We start from the raw sequence: 22,375 nt of genomic DNA on the forward strand, positions 1-22,375 counted from the left end.
TATAGTGGGCGACATAAAATCTATCAGGTTCTTGTAGATAAACAACCGATTGAAAGGAAGAACATCTATTGGGAACTTGGGAATGGTCGCCAAATTCGGTTTTGGATGGATTTGTGGTTGGGTTCGGCGCCGATTATGGACAAGTATCCGTCCTTATATGCGGTAGAAAAACATAAAAATGTCTTGTTAGCAGATCGGTTGGTGGTCACTGGATCCTCTCGTCGCATTGTGTGGGATTGGCTTAGAGTTCCTTGCTCCCAACAGGAGGTGATCGAGAAGCAAGAGTTGGAAGATCTCCTTCAAGGGGTGGTGATGGTTGACCGTGAAGATTCATGGTCTTGGGCGGTTGGTAGCTGCAAAGAGTTCGAGGTTTCATCGATTAAAAGATGGATGGTTCGGTCCGTTGTGGATGCTGGGAGTTTCGGTTTTCAATGGAGCGATTGGGTCCCGAAAAAATGTAATATTTTTATGTGGAGGGCCGTTCTGGATTGTCTTCCAACCAAGGAGGCTTTAGCTAGACGACATTTGCATTGTGATGATCATAGTTGCGCTTTATGTGAGAGTAATGAGGAATCGCTCGAGCACTTGTTAACCGGGTGTTTCATTTCTATGGCCGTTTGGAATGCGATTGGTTCATGGTGCAACATCCCTAGATCTTTTGTTTTCCATGTTAATGATTTGGTGGAAGTGCATAAGGTTAGTGGTGCGACGGGGAACAAGAGATTGATTATTCATGGCATTGTCATCATTACTTGTTGGAGGATTTGGCGGGCTAGGAATGAAAAGATTTTTTCGGGCAAGAACACTAAGGTGGTAGAAATGGTTGCGGATATAAAATCTTTGGGTTTTCTTTGGTACAAAAATAGATCTAAGATAGGGGTAGTGGATTGGAAAAGATGGTGTTTATTTGATGTAACGTGATTGTTGTTTTTGGTTTGTGGCTTTCGACGTCTTTCTCCGTCTTGGTGATAGTCGTTGGTTGTGTTTGTTTTTAATGAAAGTCAATTTTCAAAAAAAAAAAAAATCTATTGGGAACTTGGGGTAGCTTTAATTTTTGAGTATTTAATTGTGTAAGAGTAAGTTTGGTGAATTTCTGACTGGAATTTTGGTCATTTCTTGACCTGTATATATAAAAAAAGTTTAGTGAGTCGTTCAAAAAAAATTGGGAAAGTTACCAATCAATATATTTGATCACATCCTTTTACAAAAACAAACATAGAAAAAATAAAACTAAAATTTTATTTGACCAACAGGCGTGTTCATTTCGCGCTGACGTGGCGAGAAACAAAATCAAATTCCCACCGATATATAAATAAAAAACATTAATATTTAATAATACGATTCTCGCCGAGTCAGCGAGAAAATATGATCTTTTCTCGCCCCAAAAAGGTGTTTTCTCGCCCAAAAAAGTGCTTTCTCGCCACTTAAAAGAAAATGAAAAATTATATTCTTTTTTCATATATAAAAATCATAAAAAATAACCAAAAATTAGAATAATGCAAAAAAAGAAAAAGGTTTTAAATAATGCAATTTTTATAACTAATTTTTTTAAGATTTTAAAATTATTAAAATTTTTAAAAGTTTAAATAATGCAAATTATTTTTTTAGAACTTTTTTAATAATTTCGAGAATTAGTTAATTGTTTTAACAATTAATTTGAATTACTGACGGGCCACTGCCAACCCACTCATATGCATTCCTTGAGTATCAGAGATCAACTTTAGGAGAAAATTCACCATGTGAGAAAAAAACCCTCATGCCCAACCTGAAACGTCCTATTTTTTTGTTACATATGAAACTTAAATCTAAGACATACTTTTTTTTAATTAAAGTCTCTGTGTATCTCGCTTGAACCACTTGAGATAAGGAACATTGACGTTATTTCGTTAAATTAGTAAAATATTTTTTTAATAAAAAAGTTAAATTCAATTAATAAATATTTAAAAAATAATAAACCTTTTTTAAAAAGTGTAACAATTACTATTTATTATATATGTTTTGGAGGCGGCTTGTTCTAGTACGATGTGTTCATTCGAGTCAAACCGCACTGTATGGGTAAAACAATGAATGAGGGATGGAATGGACAAATGAATGAAATGGATCATTACCATTCCATTGTCATATTTGAATATCGTGTGAGAATAAAATGATTCTTTACTTTATTATTATTATTATTAGTAATAACAAAAATAAATAGTAAATAATAATAATACTAATAATAATAATTAATAAATATATATATATTCATAATAATTAGTTTTTAAGATCCACAAGTTACAACAAGATTACTTAACCGAAATTATCGTAAAAACGTTTAATCACCTATGCGTGTTGTGATACGTTAACTCATTAAATTTAAATATAATAATAATTATAGTGTAATAATAGTTATATTATAATATGCAAAACAGTAATTTATAAATAATTATAATATAATATTGATATAATAACTATTATTATTATTATTATTATTATTATTATTATTATTGTAGTTGTTTCATTTTCATTCATTGAAAGAATGAAAAAAAACCCTATCTTAAAGAAATAAAAATCCTATAATGAAAGTAGTTTCATTCCTCAAGAAATAATACATTCAATTAACACATGACACCCAATACATGTTTTAATTCAATCCTTTGTAGTGATTCGTTCCACTCAATCTTTTATTCCTTCGTACCAAACAGTATTGGAAAAATTCTCTCTTAGATGGCTTGCAAATGTATATTTAGGTAATATTAAAAGTGAGTGTTTATTTCTATAAGGGGAAATGGTCAAATGACCATTTTCATAATTTTCCCATTTACTTTATTATGTGCTAAAACTCCAATAACATAACACTAGAGTAAGGATTACTTTATTTAGAAAAAAAAAACACTTTTGAAGGCTCATATTTAGACACTAAATCAATCGAACGAATACGAACAAGAACATGTTCGTTTTCATTACTTTTACTTTAAATGAACACGAACATGAACATTTAGACGAACACATATTTTGTGTTTATGTTCGTGTTCGTTTATTTAAAAAATAGACACATTTGTGTTCGCTTGTTTAAAATCTAAACAAACGGTTCATGAGCATAAATGAACATAAATGAACATAATTGAACAAAGATAAAAAAGTATAAATGAATATTTATGAACAAATGTAAATAAACACAAACAAACATAAACGAACATATATGAACACCCTAAAATGAACACAAATGAAAAAAATATAAAACTATTAAGTGAATAAATCTTCTAGATAATGCTAGAATTATTTTCTAATGATATGTTAACGAACATAAATGAACATAAATAAATGGACATAATTGAGCATAAATAGACGAACATAAACAAAAACTCACGGACATAAATGAATGAAACATGTGTTCATGTACGTTTGTTTTAATGTTTTAATTAAATGAACACAAATTTTTTGTTCATATTTGTTCGTTTCACAAATTTTGTGTTCATGTTCATTCACCAAAGCTTCTGTTTGTTTGCACTTTACAGCTCTGCTCATTTTTAAACTAAGAAACCCTCCCTAAAATCGTCTCTGGTCTCCTATCCGTCAGCGCCACACACTGCAATCAATCCCTTTTAGATATGTGGGTATACATTTCTCATTCACTCTATTTCTTGTTACAGTTATGTAATCGATTAGTAACAGGCTTCAACGTTTGTTTGGATACCCCGAGTGCTTATTAACGCATGAATTAGTTTGAGTAGAGAATGGATTCTGGGCATAGTGGTAAACCTAGAATGGATGATGATGATGATGATATGTTAAGCAGTTTGCCCATTGATCTTATCCATAAATCCAAGCATGTTGTCCAAACAACAGCTTTGTCTTCCAGATGACGGTTTATCTGGAATTCACTGCCTTATCTCAAGATCTCAACTCACGTTGTCCCGACTTCTCCAAATTCGTCAACCATGTCCTGTTGGGCCGCAACGATCAAATATAAGTGTATTCACTCGACCTCAATTTCACCCATGCATGATGACACGATTCATTTCCCTCTTAATCTCTGTCGGTGGTCTCAGCCCATGACCCACATATATAAACCTTAAATCACCCATATCCTTTCATTTACACATATTCCATACACCACCCAAAACACACACTTAATCTCTCTTTTCCCTAGCCGAACCAAGATAGAAAACTGATCCTGATCCAAGTTAATGATAGTATGATGTTGTATGAACTCAAACCATTAGATTTAGTCACGAAATGATTGGACGACACCTTTAAACCGTTAAAGTCACGAGATCCGGGTGGAATCAGGTATAAAGCGAACCTAAGATGAGCTTAGGGGTCACCCTAGCTCAGATATGGATCGAACGGGACGAAAAACGGTAAAAACGGTGGTGAAACGGCTGAGATCTCGGTTTTCCGACGAAGGCGGCGCTGGAAAGTGTGTACGAGGTAAGGGGAATGTCAGAGAATGTTTCTGACATTCTCTGACCTAACCCTAATTCGTTAACGGGGAGTTAACGAATTAGAGGTAATTCGTACGAACTAGGGGCGATTCGTCAAGAGATTCGTTAATGAAGCTTAACGAACTAGCTTTAGTTCGTGTCCAAGTTCATTATGGAAAGGATAACGAATTAACCCCAGTTCGTTACAAAGGTCCAATTCGTTAAGACAACCAATTCGTTATAATCGTTAACGAACCAGACTAACGAAAGATAACGAATTAGATAACGAATCAGGCTACGTTCAGATAACGAATTAGGCTTAATTCCTTATGAAGAATGAGTTAGAGAATAAAATAATAATTTAAAATCCTAATGAAAAATGTGTTAAGACAGTTAATAAAAATAAAATCTTTCCAAGCTGACCTGGTAGCTCGACCCCAGCCAGGGGCTCTGCCCCTTGGACCTTGCTAGGGGCTGTTGCCCCTAGACCCCGCTGCCAGGGGCGCTGCCCCCGGACCACCGTCCGTTGAGGATTATAATTAAACTAGAAATACGATGAGTAGTGATAGTTAATTGATACATGTAATTATTATACAGTTAGCCGTGCACAGCTCAAGAAAGGAATAACCATAAACAGTGGACGTAACCGAGTTCAGGTGAGTTTCTAGCCCCACTTCCTAGTTATGTTTTCGGGGCTGTGTGCATACTCGATGAGAAGTGTGAATACACTTACCTTAAGTGGTATGTGTGCTATAATGTTTGATATATATATATATATATATAGATGATATGAATGGATGTCTGTCAATGCGTGAACGATCTTCGGATATTGCACGCGTAGGCAGGGAAGGAACGTTAGCCAGTGCATGAACGATCTTCGGATATTGTTCGTACTGCCAATGAGAATGATCTCCAAGTGGTTATTAGTGTGTGTAAATGTTATGATGTAATTTGGTTGTTATTTACATGATGTAATGATATAAAGTGTGTTGTAGACAAGTAGAAGAAGAGTGTGATGGAAGTGAATAGGGGTCTAGTAAGGGTGTTAGTGGCCTGACGATAGTGCGTGGTAGGGTAACCCTATACGTGACTTTGTTATTAAAGTGGCATAACATGAGTGCGTGGTAGGGTAAGCCTATACGTGTCTTCGTTATTAAAGTGGCATAACGTGAGTGCGTGGGAGAGCAAGCCTCCACGTGTTTCCGTAAACAAGTGGCTAAGTGGTTAGGGGGCAGTTAAGTGGTAAGGTGAATAGGTCAGACAGTGGACTATGTGTCTTCGGATACGTATATGAATGCATGTAGTGGTTGTGTGGTAAGTTGCTTGATTAACTAGAACTCATGCAGCGTAGCTGACTTTTAGTATGCACGCATGTGATCAGACTTAAGAGCTAGCATGAGGATGACACATGGCATGGATTGAACGGCTGGCATCTGAAGATGGAAGAGATGATGTTTTAAATACGATGTTTATGTTATGGTTTTAAAGAAAGGATTTAAGTATTGTATCGAATGACTAAAGATTAACGTTTTCGCGAAAGTTTTAATTAACTCTGATTTATAAGAATTGTGTTTATGAGTAAATCCGACGCTAAAGTAGGGCTACCGGGTACGGGGCCTTACATTGGACCTCCATATTGGGGTATTTTTTTCCCATGAGAAAGCCCAAAAAATATTAACCTACATGGGTTTTATTACTATTATTATTTTTTGTTCACGAATGAACACAAAAAGAAAATTATGTGTTTGATTTTAATGGGCTTTGTTTTTGCAAGATTCAAGAAAAGATATAAAGTTTCGTTTTTGGCTAGATTCAAGAAAAAAGTATAAAGTTTTGTTTTTGGGTTGCACATGTTCAGCTGACAATAATACACATACGAAAAGATTGAAGTTTTTTTTGTTCCTCTTCTGCCATCAACAAAAGATCATGAAGAGAAGAATATTGGTGCTCCAAAGTTTTTTTTGGTGTTTTGTGGAGATAAGAGACGTTATAGAGACCGGTTATTTTCTTATTGGTGTTACCTCTTACTCTTTATTTTATTCCATATACTTGATGTTAGTTTGTACCAAGTATATGATGATTTGTGTATGCCTCTAGTTTTACCTAGAGAAGACTTTGTATTGATATTATTGGTGATGGTGGATTTGAGCGGCTCTAGTAGTCCCGTGGTTTTTACTCTCGCCTTGAGAGGTTTTGCCACGCTAAAATTATTGTGTCCTTTTACTTTTAAATTACCCTATTAGTTTGCATCCTCATTGGTTCATTCAGGTCGAGAAAAAGTTTAGCCAAACGAAGATTAATTCCGCACTTTTTGTTTACCGTTCTTGGCTAGGTAGTCGTTTTTCCCAACTGAGTGGTATCAAATCTTGGGATCTTGTTCTTGGGTTAAGGTTTGTTTGAACGATGGAAGCTAATACATGTAGGATGGTGAATTTGAATGGGTCTAATTATCATGTATGGAAAGGCACAATGGAAGACCTTCTTTATGTGAAGGATTATTATTTGCCTGTGTTTAGTACCGATAATCCTGAAGATAAAACAGTTGAAGAGTGGAATATTTTGCATAGGAAGGTTTGCGGGTATATTCGGCAATGGGTTGATGATAATGTTTTGAACCATATTAGCGGGGAGAGTCATGCTCGTACTCTATGGACCAATCTTGAAGAGTTGTATGCTCGGAAGACCGGGAACAATAAGTTGTTCTTGACTAAACAGTTGATAAACTTGAAATACCGTGATGGAACTCCTGTTACTGATCATCTAAATGTTTTTCAGGGTGTTATTAATCAGCTTGCCGGTATGGGAATTAAGTTTGAAGACGAGATACAAGGTTTATGGCTTCTTGGTACGTTATCGGATTCTTGGGAGACTTTTAGGACATCGTTGTCCAACTCCGCAGCGAACGGTATTATCACTATGGAATTGTCTAAAGGTAGTATTGAAAATGAAGAGATGATAAGAAAGTCACAAGGTTCCTCTTCACATTCAGATGCCTTAGTTACTGAAAGTAGGGGGAGAAGCCATAGCAGAGGTCTGAGTAATAAATCAAAGCACCGCAGTAAGTCTAGAGGGAAGTTTGAAGATTATGAGTGTCATCATTGTGGTAGAAAAGACACACAATAAAATATTACAGACAACTGAAAAAGGAGAACAAGAAGGCTAATTACAACAATAAATAGAATAACGATAAGAAAGATGACGGTGATGAAGGAACTTCTGAAACTAACATTGCCGCCGAAGAGTTTCATATTTGTTGTGATTATGATATGGTGAACATTGCACGTGATGATTCGAGTTGGGTTGTTGACAGTGGTGCTACTTGTCATGTGACATCACAAAGGGATTTTATTTGTCTTATACTCCTGGTGATTTTGGGAATGTCAAGATGGGTAACAATGGGCTATCAAAGATCGTTGGTGTCGGGGATGTTTGCTTGAAGTTTGATACTGGGACGGATTTGGTTTTACACAATGTAAAACATGTTCCGAATATTAGACTTAATTTGATCTCCGCATGGACATTAGATGATGATGGTTTCCACAGTACCTTTGGTGATGGAATTTGGAAACTTACTCGTGGTTCGTTGATCGTGGCAAGAGGTGAAAGAACTTCAAAGTTGTAGATGGCACATCCAAAGATTTCCAGAGACTCGGTTAATTCATTGACGAATTCTCCATATGTGGCATAAGAGACTTGCTTACATGAGTGAAAAGGGGATGTCTATTTTATAGAAGAAAGATGCCTTGTCCAGTGTGAAAGATGTTCATTTGAAGAAGTGTTCTCATTGTATGAATGGTAAGAAAAAGAGAGTTTCTTTTTATAGTCATCCGCCTCATAGAAAAGAAAGTATACTTGACTTGGTGCTTTTAGACATATGTGGTCCTATGAAGACTAAAACACTTGGGGACTGCTTATATTTTGTCACGTTTATAGATGATATTATACTTTAAAGTCTAAAGATCAAGTTTTTGATGTGTTTAAGTAGTTTCATGCCCTAGTTGAGAGACAGACTGGGAAGAAGCTCAAGTGTATTCGTACAGATAATGGAGGTGAATACTGTCACACCCTCAATTTTCGACTAACGGGGTTTTACCGTGAGGCGCGTGACATACCAGGATCTAGCCATGTGTCATAACGAACAACCAATTTATAATGAAAAATATTTAAATATTATTGCTCATCATAAATGAGGTAAGTACATTTACAATAAAGTTGTTACATTTGTGGAAGCGTATAATTTATGAAAAACACTTAAAAACCCAGAGTGCGTGTCAAGACGCCCAGACATAACATTTCATCGAAGACTCCCAGCATAATTCGATGCTTAGTGGGATCCATGAATCCTAGACTCATTTCAACTTCGTACGTGCACCTTAAACACCTGAGAAAGGCATGCTAAAATGGGTCAACACAACGGTTGGTGAGTTCACAGGTTTGAGTTTAAAAACAAGTTTGTTAAACAAACCATTTAGTAAGTAAACGTTGTAAGCAATAAAGCATGGATAATGTATGCATTAGTAATACCGCTAGTTAATTACGCTAGCAATCATGTTACATTAGTGTGAGTTCCATTGTGACTGAGGCTGACTTGTTAGTTTGTTTGCCACCCACGGAGTCTAATATAAGACTAGTGCGTATTGCGTTCCTAGTAAATGAAACGCCCGGCGACTCCCTCAACCGAGAGCCACTTGTTGGACATTTTTAAATTTGAAAAACCAAAAACTATAACTATAAACAGATTTAGGTATATATTCACTTGATTTAGTTAATGTTTATACATAACGAACTAGATAATAATTAAACTAATTATTACATTAAATATTAAACAAAAACGTTAACGATAAATACAAAGACTCAAGACGCAAAACTGTGCACTAACAGGCACCCCATCGTCTTGAGCTCTTTGTCTTTAAGTTACTTGAAGCGCTTGGACTGCCAGTCTCTGCAACTATGAATTCCATTTTCATGACAGACACGCACAACGCGTTGGAATTGCATAGCCAGGTCGTAATTTTCACGGCGCTCGATCAGAATCTGCTTCCTGTGTAGCACGTCGTTGTCTGTTTCAGATAAATTAACCAACCACATCAGGTCGATTATCTTGATCAATTCAGTCTCCAGTCCACGACCAAGAACAATGAAGGCCTCGCCCGTACGATTGTCATAGTACCATCGGTTGAAAGAGAGATGCATTTGTTGGGGAATCGTCTTCACCGGCACTCTTTTCATCGTCTTCGGAGGTTTTACTTTAAGCACAAGTTTCTTCCACCCAGTCTTAGGATCGATTTCGTCAATGCGTTTACGTCTTGGGACCTGGGGCTTGAAGAACTTGAACCCATGATTCACCTCGAACAACAAGTTTTGGTGAAACCACTCAGCTGTCCGGTCACCACCACGATTGATAAATGGACGTCTCGCGAGGGTACGAACATCCCAACGCGGTAGAGTAAGAACACCCATTATTGTTTCGTAGTACTGGATTCCTTTTTCCCACTTGACTACACATACCTTAAGCTCTGAATCATACAACCATGAAACAATATCACCATGTACCTTAGAGACAGTCTTGAAGGAGGTCACTTGGTTTGCTTTGACCCAAGCTGCAGCTGTGTCTTTTCTTTCTTGATCAACATATCTATGTGCTTGAATAATCTTACCAGCAGCTTTAAATCTGAACTAACTCAGAATCTCTTCAACAGATGGATCAACAGACGATTCAAAACAGACATCCTTTCCTTTGTTCTTCTTTTCAAGCTAGTCTTCTGCTTATTTAATTATATCTTCATTAAACACTGGAGCCCCTTGATCAACATTTGAGTGTTGAAACAAATCAGGGTACTCCTCAGCAGTTACATCTTCCATCTCCACATCCTCGTCTTCATAAATAAACTCTGTATTCATTGAAATAGACGGATCATCTTCTATACCTTCCTCATTCACCACTTCGACATCAGGTTCTGTTTCTAACACGGTCAACTGTTCGTCATTCAACCCAAGCAGTATGGAAATCTGCTCCCGTGTCAAAGACCTGTCAAAAAACTCACCCTCCTCTATCTCATCCTTGTTCACCATGCTTCTAATCACCCCCGATCCTTCCATGAATATTACCGTGTCAGCTTCAATCATCTCAATCAGTTTAGTTGCCGAATAATCACGATAAATAACAATTTGTTTTTGAGAATCGTCAACAGAGCTCGTACCCGCACCAGAGCTCGTACCCGCACCAAACGCAGGGTCTTGAGCTTGTTTAGGCTCACCACCAGCACCAGTCTCATCATCATCAGAATCTTCCTCATTATTCTTGATTTTCTTCAAGGCATCATCTTTACAAGTCAATTGAAGGATCAGATCCTCTTTCTTTTTAATCTTCACCCCCTGAGACTCAACAATCTCACGTAGGGCCTTTGTTTCCTTTTGACAAAAAGAAACATAGCTGACTAGTTTCTTCTGATTCTCCATTAGACGTTCCTGATTTAAGCGATCAGCATTCATCTGGTTCTCATACAAATGAAGAAGATTTAATTGCATTTCTGTCTGACGATGTGGTGGCAAAGCATACAAGGATGGATGAATTGGTTGGATTGGACCTTGAGGCCTTGTAATTCTCATAAATGAGAGATCACTAGGAGGAGGAGGCCTCACAGGTATGGTTGGAGGAGTTGTAGCCACAGTATCTGTCGGCAAAGGTAGTTCAGTCAATGCGGACTGAGGTATCATACCCAACTGCTCATGTGATACCATGTCGTCGTCAAGGTCATTGCCGGAGTGCTAGTTGTAGTTGGCACTACCGGGCTTTGAGACGTTGGTTGACGAGGTGTTGGCACACCAATAATTACCCCAGCCCCAGCTGACACACGTCTTTTCTTCGATGGCTCACCAGTTGCCACCGCTTTCCCTTTCCTCTTTCGTTCTTGTTGAGCAGCAATGGTGGCAGCTAAAGCAGCATTTACTGCCTCTTGTTGCTCTTGAAAGACGACATCACCATTACCACCATTTTCACCTTCATTACCTGCATCACCATCATTCCCATCACCACCATCATTTTCATCATCACCATCGTTCCCACATTCTCCTTCCTCACACTCAGAATCTGAATCATCATGAATCCAGCGATCCTCGAAAGGATATACATAATTAGGATCAATAATATAACCAATCATCCGTTTATCCGCTGGCCTTGCCTTTCGATAGATAGCCATTCTCCATACTGTGTCGGCCGTCATGTGTTCCATATGAAGCTTATCATTCACCAAGGTTTGATCTATTGCTAAATTAGGTATCAAGTCTTGAATAATTAGCTGCAAAAATCGAGGATACATTAAAAATTTTTTCTTCTGATCCGTCTGCTGAACTTGTTCTGCCAAATGATTGAATACAAGTTCAGAGTAGTTGAATGGCTTGTTGAGAATTAAAGCCACAAAAGCTGATTGCAAGCTGAGTCGACATTCATCAAAGCCACCACGACGACCACTCATACAGTGAATAAGAACATGGAGAAGATATTTGTATGGTGGGCATAATCCATTCTTGTTCAACATAGGTTTATTAACGTCTCCACCATAATTTACACGGGTAAACAAACCCCTGACCAATTGCCTATCAAATTCACTCGGGTGATCATCAGTATCAGCAAATCGAAGCACACGACGAACTACGTCAACATCAATTGTAATCGGAGTTTCATTAATTGTGGCTCGAATATGCTTCTCCTCCTCCACATACTCAGCAGTATCCCAAAACTGCCTAACAATACTCAGATACACCGTAGGTCGAGCGGTAATGGCATAATGTATCACTGATCGTCTTAGAAAGGCCAACATATCTCCAAATGTAGCTATATCAGCAACGTCTGAGTTAACATACGCACAGATGTTGTGTTTCTTGTCAAATGGTAGTAAAATAACATCGGCTTGTTGTTCTTGTTGTGGTGGTTGATCTTGTGGAGGTTGTTTTGGTGGTGGTTGTTCGTGTTGCCCTTGATCAGCCATTGGTGGATCTTGATTTATTTGATCAACCATGTTTACTGTATAAGTAAAAACGGATATGAGAAGACGTAGAATTGTATTCAATATCAAAATATGTTAATTTATCTATAAGTGGTGTATTCAATGTCATAAGATTTATGTATTTAGGTTATTTACGCGTTTAGACGATTAAAATACTTTATTTAATTTAAAAATGAATTAAATAAATAAAATTGAATATCATTCGTTAAATATCCCACTGATTCGTTACTATTCAATAACGAATCATGCGATTCGCTATCAAGTAAATAAGCTAACAAAGTAGTCTTAGCGAATTACTTGCAAGATGACGAACTAAAGATCTAGTTCGTTATATTTTAAACGAATCCACATTTGATTCTTGAACTATATTCTTCGCTGAGCTAGTTCGTGTATGTCCTTAACGAATTGGACACGAAGCAGTTCCAATTCGCTAAGGATAACGAATGGTCAATATAATTTAGACTTGATCTTTGACTCTCATAGTCAAGGTCAAAATTAATAAGAACACCAAAGGTCAACAACATAAAACCAGCCACAATTAGCACATGCATATCGTCGAACAATCAAATTAGCTGGTCTATATGACTCGGAATCGCTATACGAAGCTCACGAGGTTAAGATTAAAGCTTAACACCGTGCCCTAAATAAGAATGAGCAGACCATTAAACAAAGTTCAAACCTTGAAAACAATAATCATTCAATCGACCCATCAAACAATAAACAATCGTTGATTAAAGTCTACCCAGGGTATCGGAATCACATTCCGAACACATTGAATCATAAATAAGCAAGTTTAACATAATAAATCATAAATAAATTGGGTTTTTAAACTTGGAAAACCCTTAGACCATAAAAATCCATAAATAATCTATCAAAGCTTAGTCATTTTTGACGTAAATCATATCGCCGTGACCATCTATACCTGCGAAACACAAAGATATCTTTAAAATGTCGAAGATCTAAGGTCGAATTTCAGAGAAAATTTTGAATAAGGTGACTTTAGGATGAAGGAAAAGATGAACAGTGAAGGACTGTTCGTCTTTTACTGTCTTATATAGTCTATCACGCTACCCGAGGTACACATTGTACGGATTAAGCAATTCGTTTGAATTTTAGATAACGAATTAGCTGATTCGCTATTCCAGTTCGTTACCTTATGGTAGCGAACAAGACATGATAAGTGTCTTTGATTCGTTAAATATGTATAACGAAGAAGAGATGATTCGTTACTGAGTGCGGAAGCGAATTAGGTGAGCGAACTAGAAACCAGTTCGCTAAAGAATCACCTAGTTCGTTATCCATAATTAACGAAGTAGAATGTTAACAAATTAAACATTTTATTTAATTTTAAATTAAATAAATAAATAAATTAAATAATACTTTAATGAATTTTAACTTAAAAAAATAATTAACGAGAACCTTTTATCCCGATAATTTTGATACCTTAAAAACGTATCACTTTTACGAAACATAATTTAAAATAAATTATTTAAATAATATATAAATAAAGAAAGATAAAATCTTTTTGGTATTTTGTAAAAATTTTTAAAGAATGTATGTACAAAGAAATATCCGAATATTTAAAAATTGAACAATCTTTTTTGTGTTTTTCTATGATTTTCACAAAAGCAAAACATATTTTTGTCTTTTTTTTTGTTGAGTTTGAGCAGAGAATCATATTGACCAAATTGCTCTTCCATCACAGTTTTATATTTCAGCGATATTATGACTGGCGTTAAGTCGGTCATTGGTATTGTTGTCCACTTAAATCTAATAACAAATTTTCAAGTGTTTTTGTGATATGATTAATTGGTTCAATTATAGCACAGAATATCAGAAACTATCAGCCTCTAATCTCGGTTCAAGCTTAATTTGATTTTTGCCAAAACACCCCAACTTGACTTAAACCATTATAGTGTTGATCAAAATTTTTGATACCAATTGTTGAAATTTTGAGCAATGCATCAAGTTTCCTTTACTGTGAGTTAGTATGCACGAGTTCATCTATCGGCTTACATACATTGTATCCCCTGGGGTCCGTTTCTTAATGGTATTAAGACGCGCACAAGGGAGGAACAAATGTATGACTAACAACGGATTTTGATCAAGTCAGTAATTTGGAAGTTTGTACTAAGTACAGCAGTGATCAAGTTTAATGACTTTGGGTTTGCTCTAGAAAGCGAGAGAAATATTCATGCTTATGAATACCCAGATGATTAAGCCGCATAAAGACTCACAATGTCCAGAATCCTAACGCTTGTTATTTGCGTTATTATATTTTTGGTGATTATCCACTATAAGGCTTGAGTATGTCTGGTTATTACATTTCTGCCATCCTCACCGAGACTTTTGCTAGAGACTAACACCCCTTTCAATTTGGCGTTTCTTTATATTTATATCACATACTTTACTTTACTTGGTTGTTTTAAGACCTACCAATGCACCAATGCAATTAAGCACACAGTCTTTTAAGCTTACTTTTTGCTGGACTTGGAGTCAAGATAATCAATGTACTATCATTTTCTCTTTTTGCTTCAAAAACTCAAAATTATGAGGAGCATAAAACAAAATAAAGATAAATTTAATCATCCTAGTTAACTTAAGTCTATAAAAAAATGGCTGTTCTATAAATTCAACAAGTGAATGATAGGACCAAGACATGCAAGCATGCTTCACAAACTTAAATAACCGACATAATTTTCAGCGAGAAAATCATCTAAAATCGCATAACGAACGCCCCAACTATTTTCCATTTTCAGGTGAATGGCTAAACTGATCATTTACAAGTAAATGTCAGGACCAAACATATACACGTACATGCCCTTCAAATGTAGATAATTGACATAATTTTCAGCAAACGCTTGCAAAAATATTTTTGGTTTTTCTCTTTACAAACTTTAAAATCACAATATTTTTGTCTTTTTCAATATTCTTATAAACAAAATAAACTTCACAGTCTTTTTGAATTTTTGGATTTTTCTATACAAACTGAAAAGTACATTCTTTTTGAATTTTCAAATTTTAAAATGTTTTTGGTTTTTCAAAATATTTTAACGGAAAACATTAAAGAAAAGAAAAACATCTTTTTGTATTTTTTAGGAATTTTTTAATGTTTTTGGATTTTATCTATACAAATGAGAATCACAATCTTTTTGCATTTTCTAGATTTTCACCCCCTAAAACCAAAATAAATTTAAAAAAAATAAAATAAAATAAAGATAGTCATCCTTGTTTAAGGATATCAGCGAGGGTCTTCAATCCATTTAAACCAAGCAAAAATTTAAAACGCGTTTTGTCAAAAGCTTTGGTAAACAGATCGACTTTCTGAAAGTCAGTATGTACTTTCTAAAGGTCAATCAACTTATTCTCAAAGCAATCCCGTATAAAGTGATATCGAATTTCGATATGTTTTGTTTTCGAATGTTGTACGGGATTCTTTGTGATAGAATTTGCAGCAGAATTATCAATCAGGATAGGAGTAGTAAGAAACTTCAAACCGTAGTCGCGGAGATGTTGTTGTATCCACAAAACCTGGGAACAGCAACTCGAGGCTGCAACATACTCAGCTTCGGCGGATGAAGTGGAGACCGTTGTCTGCTTCTTACACTGCCAGGAAACAAGCCGGTTTCCTAAAAATTGACATCCTGCAGTCGTTGATTTGAAGTTGATCTTGCAACCTCCATAGTCCGAGTCTGAATAAGAAGTAAGATCAAAAGTATCATCCTTGGGGTACCACAACCCGATGTCTGGATTTCCCCTCAAATACTGCAGAATTCTCTTGACTGCAGCTAGGTGAGTCACTCGTGGACTTGCTTGATACCTAGCACAAAGACAAACAGCAAACATAATATCAGGGTGAGAAGCCGTTAGATACATCAAAGAGCCGATCATGGCACGATAGAGGGTAGGATCAACGGTATCCTCCAATTCATCCGGTGATAAATTGTGACCCGCTGGAAGAGGAGTAGAAGGGATTTTTCCGGCAGAGATCTTGAATCGGCTCAAGACGTCGTTCACATACTTAGTCTGGTGAATAAATATTCCGTTAGCAGACTGGTGAACCTGCAGCCCTAGAAAGAAATTCATCTCTCCCATCGAACTCATCTCGAACTTTGTTTGCATGGACTTCTCAAACTCCTTACACAAAGTATCGTTTGTTGACCCGAAGATAATAACATCGACATAAATCTGAACTAGGAGAAGATCATCACCAACAGTTTTATGAAATAAAGTGCAGTCGACAGTCCCTCGTTTAAAGCCATTATCAGTCAGATGGTCGGCAAGCGTGCCATACCAAGCTCTTGGGGCTTGATGTAGACCATACAGGGCCTTATTTAGTCGGTAAACTCGGTCTGGATAATCAGGATCTTCAAAACCAGGAGGCTGTAAAACGAACACTTCTTCGTGTAGTTCACCATTGAGAAAGCACTTTCAAAATCCATTTGATAGACCTTGATATTCTTGTAAGCTGCATATGCCAGGAAGATTCGAATCGACTCTAATCTTGCAACTGGAGCATATACCTCAGTGTAATCCATACCCTCTTGCTGATGAAACCCTTGCACCACTAGATGTGCCTTGTTTCTGACAATTACACCTCGATCATCTTTCTTACACTTAAATACCCACTTAGTCGGAATCGCTTTCTTGACTCTAGCAGGCTTGTCTATTAAATCCCAAACACCCAATCGTGCAAATTGCTGTAATTCTTCTTGCATGGCTTCTACCCAAGAAGGATCTTCAAGTTCCTTTCGAGCCGTCATTGGCTCAACTTGGGATAGAAAGCAAGTGAATTTAGCAAGATTTACAATTCCCGAAGAGTGTAAGTCAGTGTAAGCACACAATATGTTATTATCACTTGACAAAGCAACTTGATGACGTGTACGAACGCCCACATCAAGTTCTCCAATGATGTTTTCCTGTGGATGATATCCATGAATCCGAAGAGTGGGATTCTCAGGAACAACAACATTATCAAATAAGTTAGTGTAATGTTCACCATGTTCCGGAGATGAAACATTATCACTGTCAAGGTTAATAACTTGATCTTCAGCTTGATCATCATTAGAAGAAGTGGAAACATTATCGATAGCCACTGGAGAAGCAACATGAGGTTCCTCAGTTGTAGCATTAGGTTGAGCTACAACATCATTAGAACTTGAAAATGTTGGAATTGCCAAATGATCTTCAAAGTATGCTCGAACCAGGTCTTCGTCAATGTTTTCAGTTGATGGAGTAAATGAATTAAATAAACTATCGTAGTCAAACATCCAATCGGGACCTTTTCCTTGAGGAGGAGTTATGTACTTTTGACAGTCCACATGGTACCATTATTCAACACAACCGGATGTAAAGTTAAATACCCTTTTCTTTGGAGATGCATATCCCAAGAAATACCCTTCGATAGCTTTTTCTTCAAATTTACCTGCATCCTTCTTCAACATCGTACATGGGCATCCAAAAGGTTCCAGATACTATAAGTTAGGTTTTCGATTATTCAATAACTCATAGCTTGTCTTTTTGAGTCTTTTAACTGTTAGAACCCGATTAGGAGTATAGCAAACTGTATTCACCAACACCATTTTGTACGTGCAACAGAATTGGACGGGAAGCTTAGAATCGGCGAGTATTGTACGTGCAGCTTCAATTAAGGTTAGATTCTTTCGTTCAACAACACCATTTTGTTGAGGCACATAAGGTGCACTGTATTCTCGATGAATTCCTTTTTGAACACAAAAGAAATCCAATACAGTGTTTTTGAATTCTGTACCATTATCACTTCGGATTCTCCTCACTTTTTGTTTGTACAATGATTCGATCTTGGTGATAAGGTTTTGTACCAAAACCGGAGTTTGATCTTTCGAACTCATAAATAACACCCATGAGTATCTCGAATAATCATCAGTCACTACAAGACAATACCAATCCCCAGAAATACTCGCACGATTCACAGGACCAAATAAATCCATATGAATTCGTTCAAGAGGAGTATTAATGGAATTCAATAATTTAGAAGGATGTGTCTTTTTCTTCTGCTTGCCCTTTTTGCATGCAACGCAGTGATCGGATAATTTAAAATTCTTCAACGAGACACCTTCCACTAAATCATTGGCAATCAAATAATTCATCTTTCTAACATGTATGCGACCCATTCTACGGTGCCATAGAATCGAGTCTTTCTCGGTTGCTTTCGAGACAAAACATGTTTCGATTGATGTGGATATCTTAGAGCTCATGTTTAAGACATAAATATCATTTGATCTTGGTGATCGCATGACAACCATGTTCTCGGGAATAACATAACCCGGTTTCAAGATAAGACATTCTTTGTTAGTGAATATCGTTGTGTACTTTTTATCACAAATCTGCGATACACTTAATAAGTTATGATCCACTTTATCACAATAATTTACTTTCTCAAACGTGATGTGACCATTTGAAACTTCACCCTCTTGTGTGATCATGCCCCCAGAATTCCCAGCAAATGCCACATAACCCCCTTCAATATTTCTCACATTGGTTAATAGGTCAAGATTCCCAGTGATATGATGAGAACATCTACTATCCATTATCCAGTTTTTACCAGACACAATCCTGGATGTACCCTACACACAAAATAAAGATGATTAGTTCAAAAAGGCAGCCCAGGCCTCGGTCTTTGGCACCTTTTGGTTTTCTTTTTGATCATTAACTTTAACAGAGTTCAAATGTTGTTCAGCCACTTGTGAATAAGTTACTGGCTTCCTAGACTTTCGTCTTAGGTAAGCTGCTTGAACAATGTTTGAATTCGTGTTCCTACAAATTGACTCATGCGGGACAAACTTTGGTTTAACCTGACCATGTGTCTCATTAACATGAATAACATTTCGTGGATTCACATTAGAGAACATAATATGAGTGTCATCAGCATACGACACAGGTCGTTTCAGAATCTCTTTAACCAAAGGAACCGGCTTAGAGTGATCCTTGATAAAAGGATGAAGATTCTGATAGCTCTTCTGATTACAATCCCTCACATCATGACCAAGTTGACCGCAAAGAAAACAGCTTCGTATGTCTACACGATGTTGTTGTGAGGTAGTTAGAATGAATGACGCAGAAGTTTGATGATGACTCACATTCTTGGTCATGCTCTTAGCAAACTCATCAGATAATTCAGATTTCTTTTTCAAGTAAAAATCCAAATTAGAACAATTTGAAAACCTTTTCAATGTGTCGGTCCCAGTTGACTTCACAAAGTTGATTTTCTTAGCTTGTTTTAAAACTTGCTTTTCCTTAGTCAATGGGTCAGATGAAACTGATGTTTTTGGTTGAGCATATCGACGTTCAAGATCTTGAATCTGTGACGTTTCATTGATAAAGACACTTTCAATAAGTTCAGGTTTAATGATACTTATTGGAATATCTTTTTCTGTAAACATTGTGTCCATCCCCTTTAATTTAAAAACTCTAACAGGTGAAGGCTTAGAACTAGGAGGATTAACAAATCGCATTAAGTCCTCATCAGATGTCTTTGGTTTATCTGACTTCTTTGCCTTTACTGATTTAGTTTTTATCGGGTCTTCCTTTTTCATTTGAGACTTGAATGAACCATACACAGCTTCCTCAAATTCTTGAGGTTCGCAAAGAGTATGATTTGAACTTGGGATGTTTTTATTCTTGTGTATAATCTTAGGTTCAAACACGTCCTCGATAATCACTTTGTCATCATTCTCAACAAAGACCTTTTTACTTTGAAGATGAGGTTTTTGAGGAGCAACCTGGGTCTTAACAATTTCTGTTTTAACTGATTTTTCTATGTTAACTGATTTTTCTGGTTTAACTGGTTTAGGTTTTTCAGATGTCATAGTTTCTTTCTCAATCAAATCCTTTTCTTTTCTAGCAAAAGGATTAATTTTGTAATCATTGTGAAATGGAGGTGGAATTTCAAAAAAACCAATACCTTTCTTTGAGTCCTCTTGTTTACCAGATACTTCAATAATTTCATTCAACATAAAAGAAGAATTTCTAAATTTTCCCAGTTTGTTCTTCAACTCAAGAACCTCATTCTCAAGCTCAGTTATCTTTGAACGATGTTTCAGAATTTCTTGAAACTTTTGGTCATTAATCGTCATTTTCACAGATAACTCAGCTTTGAGATCGTGGTTACTTGTCGAAAATGCTTCAATCTTTTCTCGAGATCTCATTTGAGATTCAAGAGATTGTCGATAAGTATCCTTTAGAGAAGCAATTTCTCTTACCAGATTATCATTTTGACTTTTCAAAGCTTCTAACTTAGGTTTGTTTGATTCACAATCAACACATGATACTTTAACAGATGAAGTAGCAGAGATAGAATGACTAACCTCATTGATTTTGGCCATGCAAGCAAATACTGTTGGAGGCTTGTCGCAAGAGTCATCAGAATCAGATCCAGAATCATTATCAGAAGACATCTCACTCCCACTTGTATCTTGACAATCTTTGTGTAACTCAAACATAGCCAAATTTGCTGAGCATCATTACATAGTAACCGTTGTGACCAATCATTTCCATCTGCTAACATTTCTTGGGTTGTAGAAAAGGATGGTTTCTTTTCAGCATCACTACCTCGTGGTGTAGAAGAATTTTGATGTTGACCACGAGAACTAGTGCATTCTTTCTTTGGTTTGTCACATTCCTTTGCGAAGTGCCCAAATTCTTGACAATTAAAACATTTTACTTTCAACTTGTCAAAACCTAATTTCTTGTTTAAAGCCGGAAGATCTTTACCAGTTCTCTGCATGAATCTTTTAACCTTCGGACGATCATAGCCATGTTCCACTTTAAATCCATGATTTCCAAATCATCTGGATCTATCTGATCATAGTCCTCATCAGTTAAATCACTTGTGGCAATCTTACTACTTACCAAGTTTTCATATGAAGACATGAAAGTTGTCAGAAAAGCAAAGTTTTGCTCAGCTTCCTTCATATTAACACTAGGTGGTGAAGCAAATGGATTAGTAGTAGTTGAACTTCCAGAGCCACCAGACAATCCAGAATTACCAGCAAAATAGAAACATACTTTTGGATCATTGAACATAGTTGATTCTTTTTCACTTGCAGCTTGGGTAAGAAAAGCATTGATTGGAGAAATTGATGAACTAAGAGACATACTTCCACCATAGAAAGCTGGATCTTGTCCATTTTATCTGTTTCAGAAATTTCCAATTTCATCTTGTCCATTTCAGCAATTAAGTGAATAAACCTTGTAATCATCTCTTCAACTGTTTCTCCCTTCAATAGATTAAAGTTTCGAAACTGAAACTTGAGCATCACTTTCTTACTCTCAGCTGTGTTCCCCATACTTCTCATACGAAGATGTTGGAATAGAGAAGCACATCTCTTTATGTTACCCACTTGATGAAAGATATTTTCTGGCAATGCCATAGTGAGAGTGGAATAAGCTTTTGTTTCAATTTCTAAAGCTTTCTTTTCTTCTTGAGAATATTGAGAAACAGCTTTAGGAAAAAAACCAATAGTATCATCACCAATCAACGGTTCCTTATAAACTTCATCGAGACAATATGAGCAATCAGGGTGAACAGATCCCAGATATGCACGAAACCGAGGTTCCCATTTGGCAAAGTCACTGAACTTCATCAATCTTGGACATTTAGAGTGTGAACCTATCTCGGTATCAAGTTGCAACATTTGTTGTATCAACATGTTTTGAGACGCCAATGCGTACATACCGGCCATTTTTGACAAATTTTAAACTTCAAAGATGTAATTAATCAAACAACAAATAAGGTTTAGCGAACTGTGAACAGTTGTAGCGAACTTTGAACAGTTGTAGCGAACTGTGAACAGTTAAATAACGAATCAAATCTTAACGAAGTTAAGATTGATTAGACAACGAATCAGAATTGAGTTTAACGAATCAATCAACGAATGACTAAGCGAATCACAAAGAATCAGCTTAGTGAATTAGAAGACAATT

This window comes from Bidens hawaiensis, unplaced genomic scaffold (assembly GCF_021521415.1).
Source record: "Bidens hawaiensis isolate Kalapana, Puna unplaced genomic scaffold, B.hawaiensis_p1.1 tig00025583_1, whole genome shotgun sequence".
NCBI lineage: Eukaryota > Viridiplantae > Streptophyta > Magnoliopsida > Asterales > Asteraceae > Bidens > Bidens hawaiensis.